Genomic DNA, 17979 nt, shown 5'->3' with positions numbered 1-17979 from the left:
AGAAACAGAGAAACACAGAAACACAGAAACAGAGAAACACAGAAACACAGAAACAGAGAAACACAGAAACAGAGAAAGAGAGAAACACAGAAACACAGAAACAGAGAAACACAGAAACACAGAAACACAGAAACAGAGAAACACAGAAACACAGAAACACAGAAACAGAGAAACACAGAAACAGAGAAAAACAGAAACACAGAAACAGAGAAACAGAGAAACACAGAAACAGAGAAACACAGAAACAGAGAAACAGAGAAACACAGAAACAGAGAAACAGATAAACACAGAAACAGAGAAACACAGAAACACAGAAACACAGAAACAGAGAAACACAGAAACACAGAAGCAGAGAAACACAGAAAGAGAGAAACAGAGAAACATAGAAAGACAGAAACAGAGAAACACAGAAAAACAGAAACAGAGAAACAGAGAAACACAGAAACAGAGAAACATAGAAACACAGAAACAGAGAAACACAGAAACAGAGAAACATAGAAAGACAGAAACAGAGAAACAGAGAAACACAGAAACACAGAAACACAGAAACAGAGAAACAGAGAAACAGAGAAACACAGAAACAGAGAAACACAGAAACAGAGAAACACAGAAACACAGAAACAGAGAAACAGAGAAACACAGAAACAGAGAAACACAGAAACACAGAAACACAGAAACAGAGAAACAGAGAAACACAGAAACAGAGAAACACAGAAACAGAGAAACACAGAAAGAGAGAAACACAGAATCATAGAAACACAGAAAGAGAGAAACAGAGAAACATAGAAACACAGAAACAGAGAAACACAGAAACGCAGAAACAGAGAAACAGAGAAACACAGAAACACAGAAACAGAGAAACACAGAAACACAGAAACAGAGAAACAGAGAAACAGAGAAACACAGAAACAGAGAAACAGAGAAACACAGAAACAGAGAAACAGAGAAATACAGAAACACAAAAACAGAGAAACACAGAAACACAAAAACAGAGAAAGAGAGAAACAGAGAAACATAGAAACACAGAAACAGAGAAACACAGAAACACAGAAACATAGAAACACAGAGAGAAACATAGAAACACAGAAACAGAGAAACACAGAAACACAGAAACAGAGAAACACAGAAACACAGAAACAGAGAAACAGAGAAACACAGAAACAGAGAAACACAGAAACAGAGAAACAGAGAAACACAGAAACAGAGAAAGACAGAAACAGAGAAACACAGAAACACAGAAACAGAGAAACAGAGAAACACAGAAACACAGAAACACAGAAACAGAGAAACACAGAAACAGAGAAACACAGAAACACAGAAACACAGAGACAGAGAAACACAGAAACACAGAAACACAGAAACAGAGAAACACAGAAATACAGAAACACAGAAAGAGAGAAAGAGAGAAACACAGAAACACAGAAACAGAGAAACACAGAAACAGAGAAACACAGAAACACAGAAAGAGAGAAACAGAGAAACACAGAAAGAGAGAAACACAGAAACACAGAAACAGAGAAACAGAGAAACACAGAAACAGAGAGACAGAGAAACAGAGAAACACAGAAACAGAGAAACAGAGAAACAGAGAAACACAGAAACAGAGAAACACAGAAACAGAGAAACAGAGAAACAGAGAAACACAGAAACAGAGAAACACAGAAACAGAGAAACACAGAAACAGAGAAACAGAGAAACAGAGAAACACAGAAACAGAGAAACAGAGAAACAGAGAAACAAAGAAACAGAGAAACACAGAAACACAAAAACACAGAAACAGAGAAACACAGAAACAGAGAAACAGAGAAACACAGAAACAGAGAAACACAGAAACAGAGAAACACAGAAACACAGAAACAGAGAAACAGAGAAACACAGAAACAGAGAAACACAGAAACAGAGAAACACAGAAACACAGAAACAGAGAAACAGAGAAACAGAGAAACACAGAAACAGAGAAAGAGAGAAACACAGAAACACAGAAACAGAGAAACACAGAAACACAGAAACACAGAAACAGAGAAACAGAGAAACAGAGAAACACAGAAACAGAGAAAGAGAGAAACACAGAAACACAGAAACAGAGAAACACAGAAACACAGAAACACAGAAACACAGAAACAGAGAAACACAGAAACAGAGAAACAGAGAAACACAGAAACAGAGAAACACAGAAACACAGAAACAGAGAAACACAGAAACAGAGAAACACAGAAACACAGAAACAGAGAAACACAGAAACACAGAAACAGAGAAACACAGAAACAGAGAAAGAGAGAAACACAGAAACACAGAAACAGAGAAACACAGAAACACAGAAACACAGAAACAGAGAAACAGAGAAACACAGAAACACAGAAACAGAGAAACAGAGAAACACAGAAACAGAGAAACAGAGAAACACAGAAACAGAGAAACACAGAGAGAAACACAGAAACACAGAAACAGAGAAACAGAGAAACAGAGAAACAGAGAAACACAGAAACACAGAAACAGAGAAACAGAGAAACACAGAAACAGAGAAACAGAGAAACACAGAAACAGAGAAACACAGAAACACAAAAACACAGAAACAGAGAAACACAGAAACAGAGAAACACAGAAACAGAGAAACACAGAAACAGAGAAACAGAGAAACACAGAAACAGAGAAACAGAGAAACAGAGAAACACAGAAACACAGAAACAGAGAAACACAGAAACAGAGAAACACAGAAACAGAGAAACACAGAAATAGAGAAACACAGAAACACAGAAACAGAGAAACAGAGAAACACAGAAACACAGAAACTCAGAAACACAGAAACAGAGAAACACAGAAACACAGAAACACAGAAACAGAGAAACACAGAAACAGAGAAACAGAGAAACACAGAAACAGAGAAACACAGAAACACAGAAACAGAGAAACACAGAAACAGAGAAACAGAGAAACACAGAAACAGAGAAACACAGAAACACAGAAACACAGAAACAGAGAAACACAGAAACACAGAAACAGAGAAATACAGAAACAGAGAAACACAGAAACACAGAAACAGAGAAACACAGAAACAGAGAAACACAGAAACAGAGAAACACAGAAACACAGAAACACAGAAACACAGAAAGAGAGAAACAGAGAAACACAGAAACACAGAAAGAGAGAAACAGAGAAACACAGAAACACAGAAACAGAGAAACACAGAAACACAGAAACACAGAACACAGAAACAGAGAAACATAGAAACACAGAAAGAGAGAAACAGAGAAACACAGAAACACAGAAAGAGAGAAACAGAGAAACACAGAAACACAGAAACAGAGAAACAGAGAAACACAGAAACAGAGAAACAGAGAAACAGAGAAACACAGAAACACAGAAACAGAGAAACACAGAAACAGAGAAACACAGAAACACAGAAACAGAGAAACAGAGAAACAGAGAAACACAGAAACACAGAAACAGAGAAACACAGAATCACAGAAACAGAGAAACACAGAAACAGAGAAACACAGAAACACAGAAACACAGAAACAGAGAAACAGAGAAACACAGAAATAGAGAAACACAGAAACACAGAAACAGAGAAACAGAGAAACTCAGAAACAGAGAAACACAGAAACACAGAAACACAGAAACAGAGAAACACAGAAACAGAGAAACACAGAAACAGAGAAACAGAGAAACACAGAAACAGAGAAACACAGAAACACAGAATCACAGAAACAGAGAAAAACAGAAACACAGAAAGAGAGAAACACAGAAACACAGAAACAGAGAAACAGAGAAACACAGAAACAGAGAAACACAGAAACACAGAAACAGAGAAACACAGAAACAGAGAAACAGAGAAACACAGAAACAGAGAAACACAGAAACACAGAAACAGAGAAACACAGAAACACAGAAACAGAGAAACACAGAAACACAGAAACAGAGAAACACAGAAACAGAGAAACACAGAAACAGAGAAACAGAGAAACACAGAAACAGAGAAACACAGAAACAGAGAAACACAGAAACACAGAAAGAGAGAAACACAGAAACAGAGAAACAGAGAAACACAGAAACAGAGAAACACAGAAACAGAGAAACAGAGAAACATAGAAACACAGAAACAGAGAAACACAGAAACACAGAAACAGAGAAACAGAGAAACACAGAAACAGAGAAACAGAGAAACAGAGAAACACAGAAACAGAGAAACACAGAAACAGAGAAACACAGAAACAGAGAAACACAGAAACACAGAAACAGAGAAACAGAGAAACACAGAAACACAGAAACACAGAAACAGAGAAACACAGAAACAGAGAAACACAGAAACACAGAAACACAGAAACAGAGAAACACAGAGACAGAGAAACACAGAAACACAGAAACAGAGAAACAGAGAAACAGAGAAACACAGAAATACAGAAACACAGAAAGAGAGAAAGAGAGAAACACAGAAACACAGAAACAGAGAAACACAGAAACAGAGAAACAGAGAAACACAGAAACACAGAAAGAGAGAAACAGAGAAACACAGAAACACAGAAAGAGAGAAACACAGAAACACAGAAACAGAGAAACACAGAAACAGAGAAACAGAGAAACACAGAAACAGAGAAACACAGAAACACAGAAACACAGAAACAGAGAAACACAGAAACACAGAAACAGAGAAATACAGAAACAGAGAAACAGAGAAACACAGAAACAGAGAAACACAGAAACAGAGAAACACAGAAACACAGAAACAGAGAAACAGAGAAACACAGAAACAGAGAAACACAGAAACACAGAAACACAGAAAGAGAGAAACAGAGAAACACAGAAACACAGAAAGAGAGAAACAGAGAAACACAGAAACACAGAAACAGAGAAACACAGAAACACAGAAACACAGAACACAGAAACAGAGAAACATAGAAACACAGAAAGAGAGAAACAGAGAAACACAGAAACACAGAAAGAGAGAAACAGAGAAACACAGAAACACAGAAACACAGAAACAGAGAAACAGAGAAACACAGAAACAGAGAAACAGAGAAACAGAGAAACACAGAAACACAGAAACAGAGAAACACAGAAACAGAGAAACACAGAAACACAGAAACAGAGAAACAGAGAAACACAGAAACACAGAAACACAGAAACACAGAATCACAGAAACAGAGAAACACAGAAACAGAGAAACAGAGAAACACAGAAACACAGAAACAGAGAAACAGAGAAACACAGAAATAGAGAAACACAGAAACAGAGAAACAGAGAAACTCAGAAACAGAGAAACACAGAAACACAGAAACACAGAAACAGAGAAACACAGAAACAGAGAAACACAGAAACAGAGAAACAGAAACACAGAAACAGAGAAACACAGAAACACAGAATCACAGAAACAGAGAAAAACAGAAACACAGAAAGAGAGAAACACAGAATCACAGAAACAGAGAAACAGAGAAACAGAGAAACACAGAAACAGAGAAACACAGAAACACAGAAACAGAGAAACACAGAAACAGAGAAACAGAGAAACACAGAAACAGAGAAACACAGAAACACAGAAACACAGAAACAGAGAAACACAGAAACACAGAAACAGAGAAACACAGAAACACAGAAACAGAGAAACACAGAAACAGAGAAACACAGAAACAGAGAAACAGAGAAACACAGAAACAGAGAAACACAGAAACAGAGAAACACAGAAACACAGAAAGAGAGAAACACAGAAACAGAGAAACAGAGAAACACAGAAACAGAGAAACAGAGAAACATAGAAACACAGAAACAGAGAAACACAGAAACACAGAAACAGAGAAACAGAGAAACACAGAAACAGAGAAACACAGAAACAGAGAAACAGAGAAACACAGAAACAGAGAAACACAGAAACAGAGAAACACAGAAACAGAGAAACACAGAAACACAGAAACAGAGAAACAGAGAAACACAGAAACACAGAAACAGAGAAACACAGAAACAGAGAAACACAGAAACACAGAAACACAGAAACAGAGAAACACAGAGACAGAGAAACACAGAAACACAGAAACAGAGAAACAGAGAAACAGAGAAACACAGAAATACAGAAACACAGAAAGAGAGAAAGAGAGAAACACAGAAACACAGAAACAGAGAAACACAGAAACAGAGAAACAGAGAAACACAGAAACAGAGAAACAGAGAAACAGAGAAACACAGAAACAGAGAAACACAGAAACAGAGAAAGAGAGAAACACAGAAACACAGAAACAGAGAAACACAGAAACACAGAAACACAGAAACACAGAAACAGAGAAACACAGAAACAGAGAAACAGAGAAACACAGAAACAGAGAAACACAGAAACACAGAAACAGAGAAACACAGAAACAGAGAAACACAGAAACACAGAAACAGAGAAACACAGAAACAGAGAAAGAGAGAAACACAGAAACACAGAAACAGAGAAACACAGAAACACAGAAACACAGAAACAGAGAAACAGAGAAACACAGAAACACAGAAACAGAGAAACAGAGAAACACAGAAACAGAGAAACAGAGAAACACAGAAACAGAGAAACACAGAAACACAGAAACAGAGAAACAGAGAAACACAGAAACAGAGAAACAGAGAAACACAGAAACAGAGAAACACAGAAACACAAAAACACAGAAACAGAGAAACACAGAAACAGAGAAACAGAGAAACACAGAAACAGAGAAACAGAGAAACACAGAAACAGAGAAACACAGAGAGAAACACAGAAACACAGAAACAGAGAAACAGAGAAACAGAGAAACACAGAAACACAGAAACAGAGAAACAGAGAAACACAGAAACAGAGAAACAGAGAAACACAGAAACAGAGAAACACAGAAACACAAAAACACAGAAACAGAGAAACACAGAAACAGAGAAACACAGAAACAGAGAAACACAGAAACAGAGAAACAGAGAAACACAGAAACAGAGAAACAGAGAAACAGAGAAACACAGAAACACAGAAACAGAGAAACACAGAAACAGAGAAACACAGAAACAGAGAAACACAGAAATAGAGAAACACAGAAACACAGAAACAGAGAAACAGAGAAACACAGAAACACAGAAACTCAGAAACACAGAAACAGAGAAACACAGAAACAGAGAAACACAGAAACAGAGAAACACAGAAAAAGAGAAACAGAGAAACACAGAAACAGAGAAACACAGAAACACAGAAACAGAGAAACATAGAAACAGAGAAACAGAGAAACACAGAAACAGAGAAACACAGAAACACAGAAACAGAGAAACAGAGAAACACAGAAACACAGAAACAGAGAAACACAGAAACAGAGAAACACAGAAACACAGAAACAGAGAAACACAGAAACAGAGAAACACAGAAACACAGAAACAGAGAAACACAGAAACAGAGAAACACAGAAACACAGAAACACAGAAAGAGAGAAACAGAGAAACACAGAAACACAGAAAGAGAGAAACACAGAAACACAGAAACAGAGAAACACAGAAACACAGAACACAGAAACAGAGAAACATAGAAACACAGAAAGAGAGAAACAGAGAAACACAGAAACACAGAAAGAGAGAAACAGAGAAACACAGAAACACAGAAACAGAGAAACAGAGAAACACAGAAACAGAGAAACAGAGAAACAGAGAAACACAGAAACACAGAAACAGAGAAACACAGAAACAGAGAAACACAGAAACACAGAAACAGAGAAACAGAGAAACACAGAAACACAGAAACACAGAAACAGAGAAACACAGAATCAGAGAAACAGAGAAACACAGAAACAGAGAAACAGAGAAACACAGAAACACAGAAACAGAGAAACAGAGAAACACAGAAATAGAGAAACACAGAAACACAGAAACAGAGAAACAGAGAAACTCTGAAACAGAGAAACACAGAAACACAGAAACACAGAAACAGAGAAACACAGAAACAGAGAAACACAGAAACACAGAAACAGAGAAACACAGAAACAGAGAAACACAGAAACAGAGAAACAGAGAAACACAGAAACAGAGAAACACAGAAACAGAGAAACACAGAAACACATAAACACAGAAACATAGAAACACAGAAACAGAGAAACAGAGAAACAGAGAAACACAGAAACACAGAAACAGAGAAACACAGAAACACAGAAACAGAGAGACACAGAAACAGAGAAACACAGAAACACAGAAACAGAGAAACGCAGAAACACAGAAACACAGAAACACAGAAACATAGAAACACAGAAACAGAGAAACACAGAAAGAGAGAAACAGAGAAACACAGAAAGAGAAACACAGAAACACAGAAACACAGAAAGAGAGAAAGAGAGAAAGAGAGAAACACAGAAACAGAGAAACACAGAAACACAGAAACAGAGAAACACAGAAACACAGAAACAGAGAAACACAGAAACACAGAAACACAGAAACAGAGAAACACAGAAAGAGAGAATCAGAGAAACACAGAAAGAGAAACACAGAAACACAGAAACACAGAAAGAGAGAAAGAGAGAAAGAAAGAGAGAAACACAGAAACAGAGAAACAGAGAAACAGAGAAACAGAGAAACACAGAAACAGAGAAACAGAGAAACACAGAAACAGAGAAACACAGAAACAGAGAAACAGAGAAACACAGAAACAGAGAAACAGAGAAACACAGAAACAGAGAAACAGAGAAACATAGAAACACAGAAACAGAGAAACAGAGAAACACAGAAACAGAGAAACACAGAAACAGAGAAACACAGAAACAGAGAAACACAGAAACAGAGAAACAGAGAAACACAGAAACAGAGAAACAGAGAAACACAGAAACAGAGAAACATAGAAACACAGAAACAGAGAAACAGAGAAACACAGAAAGAGAGAAACAGAGAAACACAGAAACAGAGAAACAGAGAAACACAGAAACAGAGAAACAGAGAAACACAGAAACAGAGAAACAGAGAAACACAGAAACAGAGAATCACAGAAACACAGAAACAGAGAAACACAGAAACAGAGAAACACAGAAACAGAGAAACACAGAAACACAGAAACAGAGAAACACAGAAACACAGAAACACAGAAACAGAGAAACACAGAAACACAGGAACAGAGAAACAGAGAAACAGAGAAACACAGAAACAGAGAAACAGAGAAACAGAGAAACACAGAAACAGAGAAACACAGAAACAGAGAAACAGAGAAACAGAGAAACACAGAAACAGAGAATCACAGAAACACAGAAACAGAGAAACACAGAAACACAGAAACAGAGAAACACAGAAACACAGAAACACAGAAACAGAGAAACACAGAAACACAGGAACAGAGAAACAGAGAAACAGAGAAACACAGAAACAGAGAAACAGAGAAACAGAGAAACACAGAAACAGAGAAACACAGAAACAGAGAAACAGAGAAACAGAGAAACACAGAAACAGAGAAACACAGAAACACAGAAACAGAGAAACACAGAAACACAGAAACACAGAAACAGAGAAACAGAGAAACACAGAAACAGAGAAAGAGAGAAACACAGAAACACAGAAACAGAGAAACACAGAAACACAGAAACACAGAAACAGAGAAACACAGAAACAGAGAAACAGAGAAACACAGAAACAGAGAAACACAGAAACACAGAAACAGAGAAACAGAGAAACAGAGAAACACAGAAACACAGAAACAGAGAAACACAGAAACACAGAAACAGAGAAACACAGAAACAGAGAAAGAGAGAAACACAGAAACACAGAAACAGAGAAACACAGAAACACAGAAACACAGAAACACAGAAACAGAGAAACAGAGAAACACAGAAACACAGAAACAGAGAAACAGAGAAACACAGAAACAGAGAAACAGAGAAACACAGAAACAGAGAAACACAGAGAGAAACACAGAAACACAGAAACAGAGAAACAGAGAAACACAGAAACAGAGAAACACAGAAACACAGAAACAGAGAAACAGAGAAACACAGAAACAGAGAAACACAGAAACACAAAAACACAGAAACAGAGAAACACAGAAACAGAGAAACACAGAAACAGAGAAACACAGAAACAGAGAAACAGAGAAACACAGAAACAGAGAAACAGAGAAACACAGAAACACAGAAACAGAGAAACACAGAAACAGAGAAACAGAGAAACAGAGAAACACAGAAACACAGAAACAGAGAAACAGAGAAACACAGAAACAGAGAAACACAGAAACACAGAAACAGAGAAACAGAGAAACACAGAAACACAGAAACTCAGAAACACAGAAACAGAGAAACAGAGAAACAGAGAAACACAGAAACAGAGAAACACAGAAACACAGAAACAGAGAAACACAGAAACAGAGAAACAGAGAAACACAGAAACAGAGAAACACAGAAACAGAGAAACACAGAAACACAGAAACAGAGAAACACAGAAACACAGAAACAGAGAAACACAGAAACAGAGAAACACAGAAACACAGAAACAGAGAAACACAGAAACAGAGAAACACAGAAACACCGAAACACAGAAACACAGAAACAGAGAAACACAGAAACACAGAAACACAGAAAGAGAGAAACAGAGAAACAGAGAAACACAGAAAGAGAGAAACAGAGAAACACAGAAACACAGAAACAGAGAAACACAGAAACACAGAACACAGAAACAGAGAAACATAGAAACACAGAAAGAGAGAAACAGAGAAACACTGAAACACAGAAACACAGAAAGAGAGAAACAGAGAAACAGAGAAACACAGAAAGAGAGAAACAGAGAAACACAGAAACACAGAAACACAGAAAGAGAGAAACAGAGAAACAGAGAAACACAGAAAGAGAGAAACAGAGAAACACAGAAACACAGAAACAGAGAAACACAGAAACACAGAAACAGAGAAACACAGAAACACAGAACACAGAAACAGAGAAACATAGAAACACAGAAAGAGAGAAACAGAGAAACACTGAAACACAGAAACAGAGAAACACAGAAACACAGAACACAGAAACAGAGAAACATAGAAACACAGAAAGAGAGAAACAGAGAAACACTGAAACAGAGAAACACAGAAACAGAGAAACAGAGAAACAGAGAAACACAGAAACAGAGAAACATAGAAACACAGAAAGAGAGAAACAGAGAAACACTGAAACACAGAAAGAGAGAAACAGAGAAACAGAGAAACACAGAAAGAGAGAAACAGAGAAACACAGAAACAGAGAAACACAGAAACACAGAACACAGAAACAGAGAAACATAGAAACACAGAAAGAGAGAAACAGAGAAACACTGAAACACAGAAACACAGAAAGAGAGAAACAGAGAAACAGAGAAACACAGAAAGAGAGAAACAGAGAAACACAGAAACACAGAAACACAGAAAGAGAGAAACAGAGAAACAGAGAAACACAGAAAGAGAGAAACAGAGAAACACAGAAACACAGAAACAGAGAAACACAGAAACACAGAAACACAGAAACAGAGAAACATAGAAACACAGAAAGAGAGAAACAGAGAAACACTGAAACACAGAAACAGAGAAACACAGAAACACAGAACACAGAAACAGAGAAACATAGAAACACAGAAAGAGAGAAACAGAGAAACACTGAAACAGAGAAACACAGAAACAGAGAAACAGAGAAACAGAGAAACACAGAAACAGAGAAACATAGAAACACAGAAAGAGAGAAACAGAGAAACACTGAAACACAGAAACACAGAACACAGAAACAGAGAAACATAGAAACACAGAAAGAGAGAAACAGAGAAACACAGAAACACAGAATCACAGAAACAGAGAAACAGAGAAACACAGAAACACAGAAACAGAGTGTGGTAAACCACTGTTATAGTTATCACTGTATATTGTTCTCACTGTTCTCACTGTCACATCACTACACGAGGTCGCCTCTTGTCGCACTGTTATACCTGGGCTGACCACCTCCGACTCCGCCCATTACCTGCCCAGGTATAAAGGTAGCTGACTGGCTAGTATTCCTCCCTGTTGGATCGGATCACCCACGAGGGTGGGCTCTGTTATTTAGCTAATAAAAACCTTCAGTTACGTTCTTAACTCGTCGCCTTTTATTGGACTAATTGATAGGCATATCAATTTTATTAGCTAAATAACAGAGCCCACCCTCGTGGGTGATCCGATCCAACAGGGAGGAATACTAGCCAGTCAGCTACCTTTATACCTGGGCAGGTAATGGGCGGAGTCGGAGGTGGTCAGCCCAGGTATAACAGTGCGACAAGAGGCGACCTCGTGTAGTGATGTGACAGTGAGAACAGTGAGAACAATATACAGTGATAACTATAACAGTGGTTTACCACATTCACCCCTTGTTTAGATTAGAGTCCGGCGGGGTGAAGTGTATTACCAGCTCTGGTATGTCAGTCTGTCCGGAGGCTTCGAGTCCCCCATGCCCGAATGTTTGTCTTCCCCAGGAAGTCGACTACGGGAACCACCCTACCAACCTGGCTGACCTCTCCGGGACCCGTCTTGCTGCGAAAGCACGTGAGGGCCCATAAAACGGACCCCCTGGTCGAGAAGGTGAACCTCCTGCACGCCAACCCCCAGTACGCCTATGTGGCTTACCCAGACGGACGGGAGGACACTGTCTCCTTACGAGACCTCGCACCCTCACCCCCCCCTCCCAACCCCCCGAGTCCAGCCGAGGTAGACGGCATGCCGGAACCCCACGAGCCTTTGCCGACTACGCAGACACCAGCTTTAACACCGGATAATGTAACACCGCCGCTGCGACGATCGGAGAGGCTAACGAAGCCTCCGGACAGACTGACATACCAGAGCTGGTAATACACTTCACCCCGCCGGACTCTAATCTAAACAAGGGGTGAATGTGGTAAACCACTGTTATAGTTATCACTGTATATTGTTCTCACTGTTCTCACTGTCACATCACTACACGAGGTCGCCTCTTGTCGCACTGTTATACCTGGGCTGACCACCTCCGACTCCGCCCATTACCTGCCCAGGTATAAAGGTAGCTGACTGGCTAGTATTCCTCCCTGTTGGATCGGATCACCCACGAGGGTGGGCTCTGTTATTTAGCTAATAAAAACCTTCAGTTACGTTCTTAACTCGTCGCCTTTTATTGGACTAATTGATAGGCATATCACAGAGAAACAGAGAAACACAGGAATAGAGAAACACAGAAACACAGAAACAGAGAAACAGAGAAACTCAGAAACACAGAAACACAGAAACACAGAAACAGAGAAACACAGAAACAGAGAAACACAGAAACAGAGAAACAGAGAAACACAGAAACAGAGAAACACAGAAACACAGAAACAGAGAAACACAGAAACAGAGAAACACAGAAACACAGAAACAGAGAAACACAGAAACACAGAAACAGAGAAACAGAGAAACAGAGAAACACAGAAACACAGAAACAGAGAAACACAGAAACACAGAAACAGAGAAACACAGAAACAGAGAAACACAGAAACACAGAAACAGAGAAACACAGAAACACAGAAACACAGAAACATAGAAACACAGAAACAGAGAAACACAGAAAGAGAGAAACAGAGAAACACAGAAAGAGAAACACAGAAACACAGAAACACAGAAAGAGAGAAAGAGAGAAAGAGAGAAAGAGAGAAACACAGAAACAGAGAAACACAGAAACACAGAAACAGAGAAACAGAGAAACACAGAAACACAGAAAGGGAGAAAGAGAGAAAGAGAGAAACACAGAAACAGAGAAACACAGAAACACAGAAACAGAGAAACAGAGAAACAGAGAAACACAGAAACATAGAAACACAGAGAGAAACAGAGAAACATAGAAACACAGAAACAGAGAAACACAGAAACAGAGAAACACAGAAACACAGAAACAGAGAAACACAGAAACACAGAAACACAGAAAAAGAGAAACACAGAAAGAGAGAAACAGAGAAACACAGAAAGAGAAACACAGAAACACAGAAACACAGAAAGAGAGAAAGAGAGAAAGAAAGAGAGAAACACAGAAACAGAGAAACAGAGAAACAGAGAAACACAGAAACAGAGAAACAGAGAAACACAGAAACAGAGAAACACAGAAACAGAGAAACAGAGAAACACAGAAACAGAGAAACAGAGAAACACAGAAACAGAGAAACATAGAAACACAGAAACAGAGAAACAGAGAAACACAGAAACAGAGAAACACAGAAACAGAGAAACACAGAAACAGAGAAACAGAGAAACACAGAAACAGAGAAACATAGAAACACAGAAACAGAGAAACAGAGAAACACAGAAAGAGAGAAACAGAGAAACACAGAAAGAGAGAAACAGAGAAACACAGAAACAGAGAAACAGAGAAACACAGAAACAGAGAAACAGAGAAACACAGAAACAGAGAAACACAGAAACAGAGAAACACAGAAACAGAGAAACACAGAAACAGAGAAACACAGAAACACAGAAACACAGAAACACAGAAACAGAGAAACAGAGAAACACAGAAACAGAGAAACACAGAAACAGAGAAACAGAGAAACAGAGAAACAGAGAAATACAGAAACAGAGAAATATATAAACATAGAAGATAGGAGCAGGAGTCGGCCATTCGGCCCCTCGAACCTGCTCCACCATTCAATGAGATCATGGCTGATTATTCAAATTCAGTACCCTGTCCCTGCCTTCTCCCCATATCCCTTGATCCCTTTAGCCTTAAGAAATATATCTAACTCCTTCTTGAATATATTTAATGAATTGGCCTCCACTGCCTTCTGTGGTAGAGAATTCCACAGGTTCATCACACTCTGGGTGAAGAAATTCCTCATCTCAGTCCTAAATGGCTTACCCCTTATCCTTAGACTGTGACCCCTGGTTCTGGACTCCCCCGCCATCGGGAACATCCTTCCTGCATCTAGTCTGTCTAGTCCTGTTAGAATTTTATAAGTTTCAATGAGATCCCCTCTCATTCTTCTAAACTCCAACGAATATAAGCCCAATCGACCCAATCTCTCCTCATACGTCATAGATGCAGCAGGCGGTTAAGAAGGCAAATGGTATGCTGGCCTTCATAGCGAGAGGGTTCGAGTACAGGAGCAAGGATGTCTTGCTGCAGTTGTACAGGGCCTTGGTGAGACCACACCTTGAGTATTGTGTGCAGCTTTGGTCGCCTTATCTGAGGAAGGATGTTCTTGCTATGGAGGGAGTGCAGCGAAGATTCACCAGACTGATACCTGGGATGGCAGGAATGACGTATGAGGAGAGATTGGGTCGATTAGGCTTGTACTCGCTGGAGTTTAGAAGAATGAGAGGGGATCTCATTGAAACTTATAAAATTCTAACATGTCTAGACAGACTAGATGCAGGAAGGATGTTCCCGATGGTCGGGGAGTCCAGAACCAGGGGTCACAGTCTAAGGATAAGGGGTAAGCCATTTAGGACAGAGATGAGGAGGAATTTCTTCACCCAGAGAGTGGTGAACCTGTGGAATTCTCTAGCACAGAAGGCAGTTGAGGCCAATTCATTAAATATATTCAAGAAGGAATTAGATATATTTCTTAAGGCTAAAGGGATCAAGGGATATGGGGAGGACGCAGGGACAGGGTACTGAATTTGGATGATTAGCCATGATCTCATTGAATGGCAGAGCAGGCTCGAGGGGCCAAATGGCCTACTCCTGCTCCTATCTTCTATGTTTCTATGTCATTCCTGCCATCCCAGGTATCAGTCTGGTGAATCTTCGCTGCACTCCCTCCATGGCAAGAACATCCTTCCTCAGATAAGGCGACCAAAACTGCACACAATACTCAAGGTGTGGTCTCACCAAGGCCCTGTACAACTGCAGCAAGACATCCGTGTTCCTGTACTCGAACCCTCTTGCTACGAAGGCCAACATATCATTTGCCTTCTTATCCGCCTGCTGCACCTGCATGCTTACCTTCAGCGACTGGTGCACAAGGACACCCAGGTCTCGTTGCACTTCCTCTTCTCCCAATCTATTGCCGTTCAGATAATAATTTGCCTTCCTGTTTTTGCCACCAAAGTGGATAACCTCGCATTTATCCACATTATACTGCATCTGCCATGCATCTGCCCAATTACCCAACCTGTCCAAATCACACTGGAGTTTCTCGGCATCCTCCTCACAGCACACACGCCCACCCAGCTTTGTGTCATCTGCAAACTTGGAGAGATTACATCTAGTTCCCTCGTCTAGATCATTAATATATATTGTGAATAGCTGGGGTCCTAGGACCGATCCCTGCGGTACCCCACTAGTCACTGCCTGCCACTCGGAAAAGGACCCATTTATTCCAACATTTCGACATTTGGAAGGATGCCTTGGTCTCAAGCGGGAACAGCACAGATTCACCAGAATGATACCAGAGCTTAAAGAGAAGAAAGCGCCTTTCATCACCCCAGGACGTCCCAAAGCTCCTTCACAGCCACTTTCTGAAGTCACTGTTGCGATGTTGGAAACATGGTGCGCACAGCAAGCTCCCACAAACAGCAATGATGCAATGACCAGATATTGTTTTAGTGATGTTGGTTGAGGGATAAATATTGGCCCCAGGACACTGGGGAGAACTCCCCCCCTGCTCTTCTTTGAAATAGTCGCCATGGGATCTTTTACGTACCAGCCAACAGGGCAGACGTCTCGTCTGGAAGTTAGCACCGCTGACAGTGCGGCACTCCCTCAGTACCGCCCCTCCGACAGTGCGGCGCTCCCTCAGTACCGCCCCTCCGACAGTGCGGCGCTCCCTCAGTACTGCCCCTCCGACAGTGCGGCTCTCCCTCAGTACTGCCCCTCCGACAGTGCGGCACTCCCTCAGTACCGCCCCTCTGACAGTGCGGCACTCCCTCAGCACTGACCCTCCCACAGTGCGGCGCTCCCTCAGTACTGCCCCTCCGACAGTGCGGCACTCCCTCAGTACTGTCCCTCCGACAGTGCGGCGCTCCCTCAGTACCGCCCCTCCGACAGTGCGGCGCTCCCTCAGCACTGACCCTCCGACAGTGCGGCGCTCCCTCAGTACCGCCCCTCCGACAGTGCGGCACTCCCTCAGTACCGCCCCTCCGACAGTGCGGCTCTCCCTCAGTACCGCCCCTCCGACAGTGCGGCGCTCCCCCGGTACTGCCCCTCCGACAGTGCGGCGCTCTCTCAGTACCGCCCCCCCGACAGTGCGGCGCTCCCTCAGTACCGCCCCTCCGACAGTGCGGCGCTCCCTCAATACCGCCCCTCCGACAGTGCGGCGCTCCCTCAGTACCGCCCCTCCGTCAGTGCGGCGCTCCCTCAGTGCCGCCCCTCCGACAGTGCGGCGCTCCCTCAGTACCGCCCCTCCGACAGTGCGGCGCTCCCTCAGTACCGCCCCTCCGACAGTGCGGCGCTCCCTCAGTACCGCCCCCCCGACAGTGCGGCGCTCCCTCAGTACCGCCCCCCCGACAGTGCGGCGCTCCCTCAGTACCGCCCCCCCGACAGTGCGGCGCTCCCTCAGTACCGCCCCTCCGACAGTGCGGCGCTCCCTCAGTACCGCCCCTCCGTCAGTGCGGCGCTCCCTCATCCACCACCTTAAACATTCACTCCCTCCACCACCGGCGCACCGTGGCTGCAGTGTGGACCATCTACAAGATGCACTGCAGCAACTCACCAAGGGGTGACGGGTGAACCCGACCTGGTGTGAGTTCGGACAGGGGCAGCAGAGCTCCGGATAACTCTTGTTTCTCTCTCCGCAGATGCTGCCTGACCCGCTGAGTGTTTTGTTTTTCCGCTTTTATTTCTGATGATTTCCGCAATATTTCGATTTTGTCAAATCACCAAAGCCCCCCCTCTGGTGGCCGCATGGATTAGTGCATCATACCGAGCATGATCTTAGCCAGGGCTCTTTAAGTGGTGCGGAAACACCCATCCCAGCGCCCACATGCCAGGGAGGGAGAAAATGAGCCGGGACTTCCCGGTGTGGCTCAGTGGGCAGTACTCTCACCTCCGAGTCTGAAGTTTGTGAGTTCAAGTCCCACCCCAGAGAGTCGGCCATTCGGCCCCTCGAGCCTGC

Source organism: Somniosus microcephalus, unplaced genomic scaffold (genome assembly GCF_052327205.1).
Source record: "Somniosus microcephalus isolate GS21.2 unplaced genomic scaffold, FLI_Smic_1.0 unresolved_chr7, whole genome shotgun sequence".
Lineage (NCBI taxonomy): Eukaryota > Metazoa > Chordata > Chondrichthyes > Squaliformes > Somniosidae > Somniosus > Somniosus microcephalus.
Note: the sequence above shows the minus strand (reverse complement) of the source record.